Genomic DNA, 17992 nt, shown 5'->3' on the forward strand with positions numbered 1-17992 from the left:
TACCTGCCCTTTATGTGTCACTCCCTTTGGTTTCTTCCCCAGCCGTCATTGTTCCCATTTCTTGTTTTATTAATGAAATGTATTCACTCACTGAACTTGCTTCCCGACTCTCAGCGTACATCGTTACAGAATGACGACTCAACAAAGGGAAACATCAGGGAGTGTTTTTTTGTTGTTGTTTTTGTGTTGGGGGTGATGTTGGAGCCGGAGCTACCTGTGAGGCCTCAGCTGGTTTGTAGGCTCCCATACCTCAGTGGGTTCGATAGGCTCCCAAGCCTAAGCTGGGTGAACAGGTTCCTGTGCCTCAATTGAGGCAACCGGGGAGGTCTCAGCCGGCTCATCAGGCTCTTACTCCTCAGCCAGTTCATTAGGTTTCTGAGCCCCAGCAGAGGTGAACGGTCCGCTCCGGATCCCTGGGATTGTCCCTGTGTTAGGCATCCTGCGACTGGAGCCAAACGCGCCGGGGAGGGGATACTATCATGTATGCTCTCTCTCCGACGCTCTAGGTCACCAGGTTCCCGCGCCTTAGCAGGATCGTCAGGTTCCCGCGCCTTAGCAGACAGAGGTGACCAGTCAGCTCCTTATCCCCGACATCGTCATCTTGGTCGGCGTCCTGCGGCTGGAGCCACGCGTCGCAGAGGGGGTACTGTCACTTGTACTCCCTCGACGGCCTCTAGGTCACCAGGCTGCTCGTCAGTGCGCACACCTGTCACCAGCGTTACGCGCATAATGACACTCACCTGGACTCCATCACCTCCTTGATTACCTGCCCTTTATATGTCACTCCCTTTGGTTTCTTCCCCAGTCGTCCTTGTTGCTGTTACATGTCGGTGACTGTTTGTGTTTCTTGATTTGTTCATTTATTAAATGTATTCACTCCCTGAACTTGCTTGCCGACTCTCAGTGTACATCGGTACATACAATGCCTTGCGAAAGTATTCGGCCCCCTTGAACTTTGCGACCTTTTGCCACATTTCAGGCTTCAAACAAAGATATAAAACTGTATTTTTTTGTGAAGAATCAACAACAAGTGGGACACAATCTTGAAGTGGAACGACATATATTGGATATTTCAAACTTTTTTAACAAATCAAAAACTGAAAAATTGGGTGTGCAAAATTATTCAGCCCCCTTAAGTTAATACTTTGTAGCGCCACCTTTTGCTGCGATTACAGCTGTAAGTCGCTTGGGGTATGTCTCTATCAGTTTTGCACATCGAGAGACTGAATTTTTTTCCCATTCCTCCTTGCAAAACAGCTAGATCTCAGTGAGGTTGGATGGAGAGCATTTGTGAACAGCAGTTTTCAGTTCTTTCCACAGATTCTCGATTGGATTCAGGTCTGGACTTTGACTTGGCCATTCTAACACCTGGATATGTTTATTTTTTAACCATTCCATTGTAGATTTTGCTTTATGTTTTGGATGTTGGAAGACAAATCTCCATCCCAGTCTCAGGTCTTTTGCAGACTCCATCAGGTTTTCTTCCAGAATGGTCCTGTATTTGGTTCCATCCATCTTCCCATCAATTTTAACCATCTTCCCTGTCCCTGCTGAAGAAAAGCAGGCCCAAACCATGATGCTGCCACCACCATGTTTGACAGTGGGGATGGTGTGTTCAGGGTGATGAGCTGTTTTGCTTTTACGCCAAACATAACGTTTTGCATTGTTGCCAAAAAGTTCAATTTTGGTTTCATCTGACCAGAGCACCTTCTTCCACATGTTCTTCCACGACACTTTTTATGGATATCTTTAAGAAATGTCTTTCTTCTTGCCACTCTTCCATAAAGGCCAGATTTGTGCAATATACGACTGATTGTTGTCCTATGGACAGAGTCTCCCACCTCAGTTGTAGATCTCTGCAGTTCATCCAGAGTGATCATGGGCCTCTTGGCTGCATCTCTGATCAGTCTTCTCCTTGTATGAGCTGAAAGTTTAGAGGGACGGCCAGGTCTTGGTAGATTTGCAGTGGTCTGATACTCCTTCCATTTCAATATTATCGCTTGCACAGTGCTCCTTGGGATGTTTAAAGCGTGGGAAATATTTTTGTATCCAAATCCGGCATTAAACTTCTTCACAACAGTATATTGGACCTGCCTGGTGTGTTCCTTGTTCTTCATGATGCTCTCTGCGCTTTTAACGGACCTCTGAGACTATCACAGTGCAGGTGCATTTATACGTTGACTTGATTACACACAGGTGGATTGTATTTATCATCATTAGTAACTTAGGTCAACATTGGATCATTCAGAGATCCTCACTGAACTTCTGGAGAGAGTTTGCTGCACTGAAAGTAAAGGGGCTGAATAATTTTGCACGCCTAATTTTTCAGTTTTTGATTTGTTAAAAAAGTTTGAAATATCCAATAAATGTCGTTCCACTTCATGATTGTGTCCCACTTGTTGTTGATTCTTCACAAAAAAATACAGTTTTATATCTTTATGTTTGAAGCCTGAAATGTGGCAAAAGGTCGTAAAGTTCAAGAGGGCCGAATACTTTCGCAAGGCACTGTAGGTGGGGAAGGGTGGACAAGTAGCATAGCTAGAATGGTAAAGTTTGATGAAAGAAGCCAGATGAGGAAATAGATGGGGACTGAAAGACAGACGATCATGAGATGTGCTCTCACCTGGACTCTCCCTGATTTATGACCATGAACATCTCAGAGGTTGGGTCCTCAGCGATCGCCCCATGGGGTACCAGCAGGCTGACACCTGCAAGACACAACAACAGGGTCAACAACTACAGTAGGGCGGTATTCTATTTTCATACCGTTTCTGTACCTCACCGGGGTATACCGGAAATCCACACAAGGGACGCTATATTTACATATTTACACCCATAATTTAGGCAACAGGGATCTTGATCAAGGAGGGGATTGATTGTCTCTGCTGTAACCAAGAAGCTTGTTCTTGACATCTAACCACTTAGCTAGCAAGTTAGCAAACCAAATGCATAGATGGAGCCCTGAGCTGGATAGTTATAACAGTGGCGTAGCACAGAGGCGCATAATATTACGTGTAAACACAGCCCCACAGCTTCAAAGCACAATTAATCTATTACAAACAATGCCATTTACCTTGTGAAATCTGAGCATACATAAAAACAAGACACAAACAATACATAAAATCCTGTCTGGAACCTTAAAAAGGTTAGCAGGAGACTAGGGGATAGACAGAGATTCAATACCTGCCTGTCTATAAACAGTAAAGCATGTGTTTCGTCGTCGTCCCGCCTGCCATCTCCCTACTGGCAAATCAACTAGTTATCTTTCATTAAACCAACACCTGCCGCCTTGTCAGACATTTTACTGGTGATCGCTGTATAGGAGCCCTACAGGACCTGTTAAATCATCAGCGTGACAGGGAACCTTTGGAAGCCAAAATAAATAAACTCACATCTCACATAGGAAAAGCTTGAACATCATCAGTTTAAATCCCACAGGAGAGACTGATGACTAATATTGTATTGAAGGTTGTCTGTGTGTGCATGTTCATGCATGTGATCACTTGTGCTTGAGTGTGTAGGATATGTATCCACCCTGAAAGAAGAGACTGGCAGTTAGTGATAAGTGTATGGCCATCCATTGAGCATTGTTATAGGTACTGCAGATTGTAGGTGTGAGTGATCCAATTGACTGCTCTGAGTCCCTCTACTCACACATCCAGGAGACTGCAGGAGCCTGATTTCACTGTGCCTCTCCAGTGGAACAGAGGGCTCCACACACGAGGACCCAGGAGAGAGATATCAGAGCTACAGTTCACATGGAACTGTTGATCCTGACAGCTGTGGCAGTCCTCATGAACTCATCTACCTCTACTTGAAGTTAAGGTCTATGGTAAGAGGCCTGACCCTTGTTTGCCTGGGAGAGCTGGTGGGAACGTATAGCAGTGTTCCCAATTTTAATTGCATTTTTTTATTGTTGGACATAAGACTGTAAAAACACCAGTAGATCAGCTCCAAGTGATTTTAATTTTGGAAATCTGTTCCAAAGTACTTCCACGCATAAGAGACGTAAGTAAGGTTTGAAATAATGACGTTTTAGTGAAATATTATATCTGTTTGGGCTTCTTGTGGTCATTTTGCAGTCTACAAAAAATTGTCCCGCCGATGAATCTAGTTGATGATCCCTGATGTAGAGGAATAACAAACATCGATACTAGCTCGCTATACAGTACTGTAGCAACATGCGTTAGACTCTAGTGAGATTAAAGGAACCTGGAAGGCATCACAAATAGCACCATACTCCCTTTATAGTGCACTACTTTTGACCAGGAACCATAGGGCACTATATAGAAGAATCGGGTGCCCATTTGGGATGCATCCCTGGTTTCACTAGCCATGACAGATTTACTAAGCCTACGTTTACTTTTAATTGGTCACGTGTGTGCATGGTTTTGCTGAATTGAGAACTTAATTTTCTCTTAGAATGGACACAGTGAAGAAAAATGCTATAATGAGACAATTATCAGAGAGAAGCAATCAAAAAGTAGTCAAGCCATCTGTCTTTATAAATCATGTACTGTACCTCACCAGTATTTGGCAACACCAACTGTTTAATTCTGCTTCAAACACAGCTTCAAGTGTAATTCAAAGTCCTGAAGCTCACCAGTATTTGGCACCACCAACCGGCCGCCCAGATGCCCAAACACGCCCGTGGTTCCCAGCTGATCTTTGGTGGGGTTGAGGTGGGGGCTGTTGGGGGTGAGCAGGCCCTTCTTGGTGCTCCGTCTCTCCACAGTGCTGTTGCTGTAGTCTCGGTTCAGCCCCCTGGGGAAGGTCTCAGGCGGATGGCCTTTGGCAGCATGGTACTCAGCGCGGTCGGCCACACCTAGTGAAACCATAAAGGAGCTCTGAACTTTGACCTTGATGTCTGGCAGGGGGTCAATGAGCTCTTTGTTGTCTATGGAGTCCTGGAAGCAGATGGGGCTGCTGTAGGTCCCACCCACTGTCAGGTCTGGCTGCAGAGAGGAGTTGAGAAGCAGTGGGTTCCCTAGAGAGATGAGAGATGCACACAGCCACATAGTCATTCAGTAATCTAAAACACCTACAGTTGAAGTTGGAAGTTTACATACACTTTGGTAGGAGTCATTAAAACTCGTTTTTCAACCACTCCACAAATTTCTTGTTAACAAACTATAGTTTTGGCAAGTCGGTTAGGACATATACTTTATGTATGACACAAGTATTTTTTCCAACAATTGTTAACAGACAGATTATTTCACTTATAATTCACTGTATCACAATTCCAGTGGGCTAGAAGTTTACATACACTAAGTTGACTGTGCCTTTAAACAGCTTGGAAAATTCCAGAAAATTACGTCATGGCTTTAGAAGCTTCTGATAGGCTAATTGACATAATTTGAGTCAATTGGAGGTGTACCTGTGGATGTATTTCAAGGCCTACCTTCAGTGCCTCTTTGCTTGACGTCATAGCAAAATCAAAAGAAATCAGCCAAGAAAAAAAATTGTAGACCTCCACAAGTCTGGTTCATCCTTGGGAACAATTTACAAATGCCTGAAGGTACCACGTTCATCTGTACAAACAATAGTACGCAAGTATAAACACCATGGGACCACGCAGCCATCATACCGCTCAGGAAGGAGACGCGTTCTGTCTCCTAGAGATGAACGTACTGTGGTGTGAAAGTGCAAATCACTCCCAGAACAACAGCAAAGGGCCTTGTGAATATTCTGGAGGAAACCGGTACAAAAGTATCTATATCCACAGTAAAATGCCGCTCAGCAAGGAAGAAACCACTGCTCCAAAAACCCCATAAAAAAGCCAGACTATGGTTTGCAATTGCACATGGGGAGAAAGATCATACTTTTTGGAGAAATGTCCTCTGGTCTGATGAAATAGAACTGTTTGGCCATAATGACCATTATTATGTTTGGAGGAAAAAGGGGGATGCTTGCAAGCCAAAGAACACCATCCCAACCGTGAAGAACAGGGGTGGCAGCATCATGTTGCACTTCACAAAATAGATGGCATCATGAGGGAGGACAATTGTGTGGATATATTGAAGCAACATCTCAAGGCATCAGTCAGGAAGTTAAAGCTTGGTCGCAAATGGGTCTTCCAAATGGACAATGACCCCAAGCATACTTCCAAAGTTGTGGCAAAATGGCTTAAGGACAACAAAGTCAAGGTATTGGAGTGGCCATCACATAGCCCTGACCTCAATCCTATCGAGAATTTGTGAGCAGAACTGAAAAAGTGTGTGCGAGCAAGGAGGCCTACAAACCTGACTCCGTTACACCAGCTATGTCAGGAGGAATGGGCCAAAATTCACCCAACTTATTATGGGAAGCTTATTGATGGCTGACCCAAGTTAAACAACTTAAAGACAATGCTACCAAATACTAATTGATTGTATGTAAACTTCTGACCCACTGAGAATGTGATGAAATAAATAAATGATCCTCTCTATTATCTTTCTGACATTTCACATTCTTAAAATAAAGTCGTGATCCTAACTGACCTAAGACAGGACATTTTTACTGGGATTAAATGTCTGGAATTGTGAGTTGAAATGTATTTGACTAAGATTTATGTAAACTTCTGACTTCAAATGTAGCTCTCTCTGCAGGAGTCATAGGTTGAGGTCAAGTGCACTGAGCACTCTCTGTGAACTGATGGAAAATAGGCTTTTAGTGTGAATAATATGCCAAGCTAGTTGACGAACACAGAGTTACAGTACAGGTAAATAACCTGGACATGAGATACGGTAGATATTCAGGCCATGGCTGAGCCATAGTCACTGGTCAGAGGTAAATGTAACTACCAAGCATACACAGCTTGATCTCCATGATCCATCTGTTTGAGTCAGTTCCTCTCTGTACACAAAGTCACCCTCCTGGAGGACACAGTCTTTCTCTGTCTGTGGGCACAGCACACGGCTGGGGCTGTGTGCTTGTGCATAAGTGTGTGTGTGTGGCTGGGAATGGGCTGAGGGGTCTGTGACGGTGACCGTCCTGTAAGTGAGGGGAGTCCTTCAGCTCACAGCATGGACTCAACAGGCCAAGGAGGGGCGTCTTCAGCCACAGCCATTAGACGCCTGGCCACACTGCCAAACACTGTGTGCAGCTATCTGGCACATCCAGACATTAGGGCCCCAGGACTCCCTGTGCCACGATAACAGCAGTCAAAAAGTAATTGCTGCCCAGCTGCTGCCTGGTGAGGGGTGGAAGGCAGGAGGCTAATGTTGTTTTATTTTTAGGGAAATCGTTAATTACTGGAGGGCTTGATCTGTGTTGTGCTTCAGGGTGTTTCCACTGCAAGACTAACTAGAGGGTATTCAGGGTGTTTCCACTAGAGGTCGACCGATTATGATTTTTCAACGCTGATACAGATTATTGGAGGACCAAAAAGCCGATTCCGATTAATCTGCCTATTTTTTTGTTGTTGTTGTAATAATGACAATTACAACAATACTGAATGAACACTTATTTTAACTTAATATAATACATCAATAAAATCAATTTAGCCTCAAGTAAATAATGAAACATGTTTCAATTTAGTTTAAATAATGCAAAAACAAAGTGTTGGAGAAGAAAGTAAAAGTGAAATATGTGCTATGTAAGAAAGCTAAGGTTTCAGTTCCTTGCTCAGAACATGAGAACATATGAAAGCTGGTGGTTCCTTTTAACAAGAGTCTTCAATATTCCCAGGTAAAACGTTTTAAGTTGTAGTTATTATAGGAATTATAGGAATATTTCCCTCTATACCATTTGTATTTCATTAACCTTTGACTATTAGATGTTCTTATAGGCACTTTAGTATTGCCGGTGTAACAGTATAGCTTCCGTCCCTCTCCTCGCTCCTCCCTTGGCTCGAACCAGCAACACAACCACAACAGCCATCATCGAAGCAGCGTTACCCATGCAGAGCAAGGGAAACAACCACAGGCTCAGAGCGAGTGAAGTCTGAAACGCTATTAGCTCGCGCTAACTAGCTAGCCATTTCACTTCGGTTACACCAGCCTCATCCCGGGAGTAGATAGGCTTGAACTCATAAACAGCGCAATGCTTGATGCACAACGAAGAGCTGCTGGCAAAACGCACGAAAGTGCTGTTTGAACGAATGTTTACGCGCCTGCTTCTGCCTACCACAGCTCAGTCAGATGCTTGTATGCTCAGTCAGATTATATGCAACACAGGACACGCAAGATAATATCTAGTAATATCATCAACCATGTGTAGTTAACCACACTAGTGATTATGATTGATTGTTTTTTATAAGATAAGTTTAATGCTAGCTAGCAACTTACCTTGGCTTACTGCATTCGAGTAACAGGCAATCTGTCGTTCTGCCCCTGAACGAGGCAGTTAACCCACCATTCCTAGGCCGTCATTGAAAGTAAGAATGTGTTCTTAACTGACTTGCCTAGTTAAATAAGGGTATACAAAAATGTTTTTTTTTCAAATGCATTTTTTTTTTTACCGGGAAATCAGCACCCAAAAATACTGATTTCCGATTGTTATGAAAACTTGAAATCGGCCCTAATTAATCGGCCATTCCGATTAATCGGTCGACCTCTATAGTTTCCACTGCAAGACTAACTACAGGGTATTCAGGTTGATTCCACTGCAAGACTAACTACAGGGTATTCAAGGTATTCCCACTGCAAGACTAACTACAGGGTATTCAGGGTGTTTCCACTGCAAGACTAACTACAGGGTATTCAGAGTGTTTCCACTGCAATACTAACTACAGGGTATTCAGGGTATTTCCACTGCAAGACTAACTACAGGGTATTCAGGGTGTTTCCACTGCAAGACTAACTACAGGGTATTCAGGGTGTTTCCACTGCAAGACTAACTACAGGGTATTCAGGGTATTTCCACTGCAAGACTAACTACAGCGTATTCAGGGTGTTTCCACTGCAAGACTAACTACAGGGTATTCAGGGTATTTCCACTGCAAGACTAACTACAGGGTATTCAGGGTGTTTCCACTGCAAGACTAACTACAGGGTATTCAGGGTGTTTCCACTGCAAGACTAACTACAGGGTATTCTGAAGCTGCGTGCTGCTTCTCGTAACTTCATAATCTAGTCTAGTGCCTGAAAATTATGAAAGTCCAAAATGTAACAATATTAAAAGCTATTGCTCTGCAATCAAAAACTGAGGATATAATGGGACATGTTACATTTGACGGAACTGATATAAAGAAATGGAACAGTGTGGTGCAATGAGAAGTAATGTTTTGTTACTGATTGGTAGGGATTTTTACTGATTGCAGTAGACATAGAACAGGGAAATTCAGCTTCACAAGCCCTGGACAGATAGATAATGCATTTCAGGAGACATTGCTTAAGCTTTCAACCTGACATGTGAACAGCCATGTGCACTTTTCTTCTTCTATCATTGTAGTAAAATCAGATTATCGCTTGAGTGTGGATCTTTAACATGGTGGATCAAAATGGAATTGTGGAGGAGGTTGGATGAAAGAAGTTAATGAAATGGACCTCACGTTGAATACCTTGAGGGATATGTTTGGAATTGGATCTCTGATTAAAAATCCTTCACGGCCAGCCGTAATGCAGGGAGACAGGGTCAGGCCTAAAGACTCATTCACCACTCTGCCTTAAACCATGTCATGGCAGGAGCGATGTCAAGCATTAAGGGCCTTTTTAGAGCAATCACAAGGCATGAAAAGCTACTGATTCATAAAAGAACACACATGAGTAAAGCTATGTTCTTCTCTCAATGTGTATAACCGGACGTTATTGGGCTTATAAAAAATCTACCGGAATAAGGTAAACTGGAAAAAAAACAGGTCAAGCATAATAAAATACAAGCTATTCGTTAGTCTCCTCCCCTTCCTCTGTAAAATGAGAATCCATAGCTGAAATGGGAAAGCAGAGAATATGGGCTATATTTCAGAGGCTCATTTAGCAGGCTGACGGAGAAGGGAATAGAAGAATGGAGTGATGGTGGCCGGTGGAGGGCACAGCAGGCAGCTCCTGAAAACCTGGCCTATTTAAATACGATTGATGGCCTGCTGGATGTAGCCCGGCACCGTCCCCCAGCTCCCCAGCCTCCCCCTCCCTGGCGTGTGGTGAGGTACATGCATGACTTCCCAGGCCTTGGGAGCTTCGGATGTGCATGGCTCCGGCAGGGCTTTTCACAGCGCTGTCACAACTAGACAGAATTTATCACCCGCCGCTGTGATGGCTATCACTTCTGCTAACCCAGAAGTGTCACTGACAGTAATATCAATGCATGTAGCAAGGCTGCCTGGGACAAGCCACAGACCCAGACACTTATGAACAGAAATTATTTCTGTGCACAACAAAAATTGAATTGATGTTCACTATTCCGTGCTTTTCACATTTATCCATCAGTGGATTTGGCTGGGGCTATCTGACGACAGGGAAGGGGGTTTGGTTGCTTCACAGTCAAATGTGTGTGGTCTGCAGCCAGGGGTTCACAGGAAGTGTCCGTCAACAATTGATAACCTATGTCTGCAATAACAGAGCATCTGGTCTATCAAAATAGAAGGACAGATCCTTTCAGTGATCATGATAATATAAATCCTAGGCAGATGTGCAGGATAATGCACCGTGCCTCCTCAATGCCAACACATGCAATCTATCACCAGCAGCGGCAGCATTCCTAAAGGAACCTTGACAAACTCCTGCCTGCTGTTTGGCCTTGTGTGAGACAGGGCATACAGTGACAGGCAGTGCTAGCTCACCTTGTCTGGTGGTCTTGAAGTTGAAAGACTGGAAGCCCCCGGTAAGCGTGGACGAATCGATGACATCAACGCCGTATTCGCTCTGGTTTTTCCGGTACACCATGACAGCCACCACAAGGACAGTCACAGCTATGATCCCCGCCCCCAGCCCAGAGTAAAGAGCCACGTCGTTGGAGCCATCCATACCTGGTACACATAGAAACAACAGTCTCACTGGATGTATGTTAAGTGTAAAGAATAATGTGTTAGAAGCTTAACTAAGGCAGAGTAAAGAGACATTGAAAAGGGACATGAGAGAATGGTGGTGGTAGTGATTCTAATGTGGTAACATTCTTGGGCATCTTAAATATTAGATGACATATTCTACAGTATACTGGTTTTGCATTGTTTTAAGGAGCTTTTGGAGAGTGAATTCCTTTTAAAGCAGTGTGCTGGCTGTACATCTCAACATACCCTTTAACTGCTCAACTGACTTGCACCTCTTCTCACCACACACAGGACTAGATGGAAATGTTTTACCTCTACACCGCTGTTACACAAGACATTCATAAAGCTGTTAACAGTGAGACGGAGGGAGGTATAACTGCTTTCAGACACACTAGTCTATATCCCATAAATATATGGTACATACTAAACTACATAGTATGACCAACTGGTCACCGTCTGACAGTGACAGGAAATGATCCGAGGCAAATTCATTTAAAGGAGCTCCGTTATGAAAATTATGTCACCAAATGTTCATCTCCCCATTCTAGAACTTTGAACTCAATGGTCAAGAGCCATGTGTCCTCTGAAACACAACCCTGCCTAGCCAGACTGCTTCTTGACACACTGCCCACTTAACCCAGAAGCCAGCCACACCAATGTGTCAGAGGAAACACCATACAGCTGGTGATGGAAGTCTGATTGCATGCGCATGGCCACCACAAGGAGTCACTAGAACACGATGGGACAAGGACATCCCAAGCCAGCCAAACCCGGACGACGCTGGGCCGCCTCATGGGGATCCCGGTCGCTGCCGGCTGCGGCACAGCCCGGGATCGAAACCGGATCTGTAGTGACGCCTCTAGCAGTGCCTTAGATCACTGCGACACTCGGGAGGTCCTCAAATCGATGATTTGACCCAGAATGTGTTGCAAACCCAGGCAACTACCACCCAAGCACGCATTATGTGAGTGAGCCTGTCTGTCAGCCTAATGAAGGCTCATTACAGACACTGCTGCAGGTCCAGTCAAAGGTACTGCTGACAATCATTTTAGCTGGTGTCAGGCAGTATATGCACGGGGGAGAGATTATCTGATCTGAGACCCACCAGAGAATACAAGTGAGGAATCACTGCAAATTGGTCAAATTAGCTTGTTTGCAATAATTACACTCCATTAATCACCTACAATATAGCACATGTTCAGTTGTCACAAGAGATCAATCTCTCGGCTCAATCCGAGAAGGAAAGCCCGTTTTGATGGGTGTGATGGCTGTGTAAAATGCAGGTAAATTAAAGTTAACCAAGTAGGTAGCTGTCAAAAATAGGTGCCCATAACAAAAAAAATGCTAATACTCTGATTTTGGACCCTGAACTTTCATCTAGTGACAATTTGGTCATTTTTATGCCTCAGAAATTAGGTCAAGAGTTTGGGGTTGAAGATAAAAGAAATGCAGAAAGGAAGGACTCACTTTGAGGTTTAACATCATGCAGCAGCTTTCCATCTGCAAAGACAGAGAGAATGTGAAAAGGAGAAAGAGACGAGGTGATTAAACACCAGCCCTGACTGTGTCACAAATGGCGCCCTATTCCCTTTATGGTTCACTACAAAAGTAGTGCACTATAAAGGGAATAGGTTGCAATTTGGGACACATTCCGAACAAGGTGATTAAACGCCAGCCCTGTGTGAGTGAGGTATCCTACTAGTGCATATCTTTCAATCATGTGGAGATGCCCTACCACTGAGATATACAGATACAGACTGCCGAGATAATGATGACATCATTACCAGACTCAAATCAACATGGATAAAAGTGGCCAAGGGAGAGATTGGCAAATGGGTCTGAAAAATACTTTAATCATGATCATATCTCTCCTTCACAAGGAGGAAAAGAAAAGGGTCAAACATTTTTGACAATTTATGATTACCAATGGAAAATTGGAGCTAAACAATGCTTCTTTTGTACCGAAGAAACCCCAAATAACAATCCTACTTTGTAAAACATACTGTTGGCTCTCTTTCTTTATTGCCAGCCACCCAGACAGACAGAAAGGGCAGACAGACAGGAAGGGCAGACAGACAAGAAGGGCAGACAGACAGACAGACAGACAGACAGACAGACAGACAGACAGACAGACAGACAGACAGACAGACAGACAGACAGACAGACAGACAGACAGACAGACAGACAGACAGACAGACAGACAGACAGACAGACAGACAGACAGGAAGGGCAGACAGACAGACAGACAGGAAGGGCAGACAGACAGACAGGAAGGGCAGACAGGGACAGACAGACAGGAAGGGCAGACAGAGACAGACAGACAGGAAGGGCAGACAGACAGACAGACACTGTATATAGAGTATATATACAGAGTGCATTCGGAAAGCATTCAGACCCTTTGACTTTTTCACATTTTATTACGTTACAGCCTTATTCTAAATTGCTTAAATAGTTTTTTCTTCCTCATCAATCTACACACAATACCCCATAATGACAAAGCAAAAGGTTTTTTTAACCTTTTTTTGCAAATAAAAAATTCAATATTACATTTACATAAGTATTCACCCTTTACTCAGCACTTTGTTGAAGCACCTTTGGCAGCGATTACAGCCGCGAGTCTTCTTGTATTTGGGGAGTTTCTCCCATTCTTCTCTGCAGATCTCAAGCTCTGTCAGGTTGGACGGGGAGGCCTGTGACCACTGTACAGCTATTTTCAGGTCACTCCAGAGATGATAAATCATGTTCAAGTCCGGGCTCTGGCTGGGCCATTCAAGGACATTCAGAGACTTGTCCCGAAGCCTCTCCTGCGTTGTCTTGGCTGTGTGCAAAGGGTCGTTGTCCTGTTGGAAGGTGAACCGTTGCCCCAGTCTGATGTCCTGAGAGCTCTGGAGCAGGTTTTGATCAAGGATCTCTCTGTACCTTGCTCCGATCAAGGATCCCTCTGTACTTTGCTCCGTTCATCTTTCCCTCGATCCTGACTAGTCTCCCAGTCCTTGCCGCTGAAAAACATCCCCACAAGATGATACTGCCACAGCTATGCTTCACCGTAGGGATGGTACCAGGTTTCCTCCAGACATGACGCTAAGAATTCAGGCCAAAGAGTTCCATTTTAATTTTAATTTGAACTTTTTAGTCATTTTCATGTAGAGTTGATTGTGTGTTTGGATCATTGTCTTGCTGCATAACACAGTTATGCTCCAGCTTGAGATCACAGACAGATGGCCTGACATTCTCCTCAAGTTTGCCAAAAAGGACATGGGAAGCACCTGGATGTTCATCAAGTTTTGGAAGAATGTTCTATGGGCAGATGAGTCAAACATGGTAGGTAGTGTGACAAGCCAAGACAACGCATATTGTAAGAAATGTGCAAACATTTCTAAAAACCTGTTTTTGCTTTGTCATTATGGGCTATTGTGTGTAGATTGCTGAGGATTTTTATTTATTTAATCAATTTTAGAATAAGGCTGTAACGTAACAGCCTTATTCTGAAAATTATTAAATATTCCCTAGACATTTTTGCAAATTTCTTAAACAGGAAAAACAAAAATACCTTATTTACATAAGTATTCAGCCCATTTGTTATGAAACTGGAAATGAAGCACAGGTGCATCCTGTTTCCATTGATCATCCTTGAGATGTTTCTACATCTTGATTTGAGTCAACTTGTAATAAATTCAATAGATTGGACATGATTTGGAAAGGTACACACCTGTCTATATAAGGTGCCACAGTTGACAGTGCATGTCAGAGAAAAAAAACAAGGCATGGGGTTGAAGGAATTGTCTGTAGAGCTTCGAGACAGGATTGTGTCGAGTCACAGATCTGGGGAAGGGTATCAAAACATTTCTGCCGAATTGAAGGTCTCCAAGAACACAGTGGCCACCATTTTTAAATGGAAGAAATTTGGAACCAACAAGACTCTTCCTAGAGCTGGCCGCCCGGCCTCATGGGTCTCCCAGTCGCGGGCCCGATGGTCACTCTGACAGAGCTCCCGAGTTCCTCTGTGGAGATGCGAGAACCTTCCAGAAGGACAACTATCTCTGCAGCACTCCACCAATCAGGCCTTTATGGTCAAGTGGCCAGACGGAAGCCACTCCTCAGTAAAAGGCACATGACAGCCCACTTGGAGTTTGCCAAAAGGCACCTACAGACTCTCAGACCATGGAAAATATGATTCTCTGGTCTGGTGAGACCAAGATGGAACTCTTTGGCCTGAATGCCAAGCGTCACGTCTAGAGGAAACCTGGCACCATTGGTGCACAACTGAGGACAAGTACATTAGAGTGTCTAGTTTGAGAAACAGACGCATCACAAGAACTCAACTGGCAGCTTCATTAAATAGTACCCACAAAACACCAGTCTCAACGTCAACAGTGAAGAGGCGACTCCGGTATGCTGGCCTTCTAGACAGAGTTACAAAGAAAAAGCCATATCTCAGACTGGCCAATAAAATAAAATATTTTAGATGGGCTAAAGAACACAGACACTGGACAGCATCCCGGAGTCACCTCTTCACTGTTGACATTGAGACCGGTGTTTTGCGGGTACTATTTATTATTTTTCAAACTAGACACTCTAATGTACTTTTCCTCTTGCACAGTTGTGCACCTGGGCCTCCCACTCCTCTTTCTATTCTGGTTAGAGCCAGTTTGCACTGTTCTGTGAAGGGAGTAGTACACAGCCTTGTACGAGATCTTCAGTTTCTTGGCAATTTCTCGCATGGAATAGCCTTCATTTCTCAGAACAATAATAGACTGACACGTTTCAGAAGGAAGGACTTTGTTTCTGGCCATTTTGAGCCTGTAATCAAACCCACAAATGTGGATGCTCCCGATACTCAACTAACCTAATGTCAGTTTTCTTGCTTCTTTTAATCAACACAACAGTTTTCAGCTGTGCTAACATAATTGCAAAAGGATTTTCTAATAATCAATTAGCCTTTTAAAATTATAAACTTGGATTAGCTAACACAACGTGCCATTGGAACACATGGTTGCTGATAATGGGCCTCTGTACGCCTATGTAGATATTCCATTAAAAATCAGCTACAATAGTCATTTACAACATTAACAATGTCTACCCTGTATTTTTGATCAATTTGATGTTATTGCTAAAAATGTGCTTTTCTTTTAAAAACAAGGACATTTCTAAGTGACCCCAAACTTTGAATGGTAGTGTATGTGATTTATTGTTAGCCTGGTAATTAGTGTCACAGTTTGAGCCCCATTTCAAAAACGCAAAAGTGGCACTAGTTTACAGTTGAGTAGACAAATGTGTAACTCTCAATATTTAATTAAAAACCTCTCATTGTGCAACATTCATGAGAGTTAATCATATTATGGGTGATGCATTTGATGAAATTGCACATCTGTTACAAAATCTCTTTGACAACTGTGGTCAGAACTTCCAAACTGTGGTCAAAACTGAATGCACCCTCCATGTCTTCAGTGATATGTCTCCACTGATGCAGGGGGACGTTTCGCATGAACACTACGGGAGGGATTACCATAGTGTTATCATGCACTGAGAGCTCTAGCAATGTGGAATTCATTTCAGTATGTGTATTTATCCAACAAATCCCTGCGTGGCAAGCTGTTCATATGTGTTAATGACGGGTCCTGTTGTGATCCGTGTAATGGAGTTGTGGCTTATGGAGATGACAGTGAAGGTTAGGACCGCAATCTAGAAAGGAAAGAGAAAGGAGTAAGGGACTTACTCTGGGAACACATTCCTCCAGTGCAGTTCTCTGTGGTGTCGCTGGGCCCATCACACATCTTGCCCCTGTGTCTGGGTGGTGGATCATTGCACTCCCTCCTACGCTGTCGCTCACACTGCACACTGCACAGCGTCCACGCGCTCCACTCCTCCCAGCCACCATCAACTGTGGATGAGGAAATGGAACACGAACACAGAGACAGAACAGATGGTGAGGCGGTGGTCCATCTCAGAGCATATTCACTCCACATTAACCCTCAGGTTCTTCTCACATAATGGGAACGCTCTTCTTTCCCCCATGCAAAATGTGAAATTAAACTCTGTGATGTAGCCGTGCATGTTTATACTCAGGTTCCTCTGTCGTCTGTGTTATTCGATCTAGGAGGAACCCATCATGCACAGATAACTAATATTGGTAGACCATACGGTGCCAAAAGAGATTTCTTGGCAGAGTTTTGCGGAGACCGTAATCCGTCTCCATGCACAATCTCTGAAGAACAGCTCATTTTATTTTGTAGCGTTCCATGAGTTCTAAAAGCACTCTACGCTAAATTCTTTCAGTTTTCTTCCCAGCTAATTTAATGCAAATGTATGTTTTTATATGATGCAGAGAATCCAGAGTGTGTTTGGGTTGACCATGTTAGTGCATACATATTGTGCTCTCGCCAGATAGCTTCTTCCCTAACCAATCCAGTCTCTCACTTGTGATTGGCTTTTGAAGACCATTACAGTAAGTAAGGCTGAGAACTATTACAAACAATTTTCTGGGACAGGAAGACACAGAAGAGATACATAACAGCAGCAGCAAACAACATACAGTGGGGTCCAGAATTATTATTATTTCTATTGTTGGTTCACTCGATAAAGATGAGCAAAAAAGACTCAAATAAATCAAAGAAATACTGACCTATATTGTATTTGTCAGGATTTGGCCAGGGTTGTTCCGGTTTTTGGTCACTAGATGCCCCCATTGTGCCTTTTGACCTTTTGTTTTCCCTTGATCCCCATTATTATTTGCACCTGTGCCTCGTTTCCCCTGATTGTATTTAAACCCTTTGTTTTCCTCTGTTCTTTGCTCTGTGTTTGTATGTTAGCACCCAGCCCTAGTACTCTGAGAACTCTTGTTGATCCCGGTGGACTCTCTTGTGGAATTCTGTTTTTTTGTTCTTGTTTGTTTGTTTTTTGAGTATCTTTTGAGGCTTTTTGTGCTTTACCTTCCACCTTGTGGATTTACCTTTTTTGTCTTGGAGGATTACCTTTGTTGTTGTAGGATTCCTTTTGAGGTTGTGGAGTTACATGTTTTCCTGAAGAACTTCACTTTTTACTTCATTAAATACACCGTCTCAAGTACTGCTGTGTGCCTCATCTTCT

General features: G+C 43.5%; 1 pseudogene; it reads right to left on the reverse strand.

Annotated features, from left to right (window-relative positions):
- Positions 1-17992, reverse strand: part of LOC124036511 — a 262702-nt pseudogene that overhangs the window by 26194 nt on the left and 218516 nt on the right.

Source organism: Oncorhynchus gorbuscha, linkage group LG05 (assembly GCF_021184085.1).
Source record: "Oncorhynchus gorbuscha isolate QuinsamMale2020 ecotype Even-year linkage group LG05, OgorEven_v1.0, whole genome shotgun sequence".
Classification (NCBI taxonomy): Eukaryota; Metazoa; Chordata; class Actinopteri; order Salmoniformes; family Salmonidae; genus Oncorhynchus; species Oncorhynchus gorbuscha.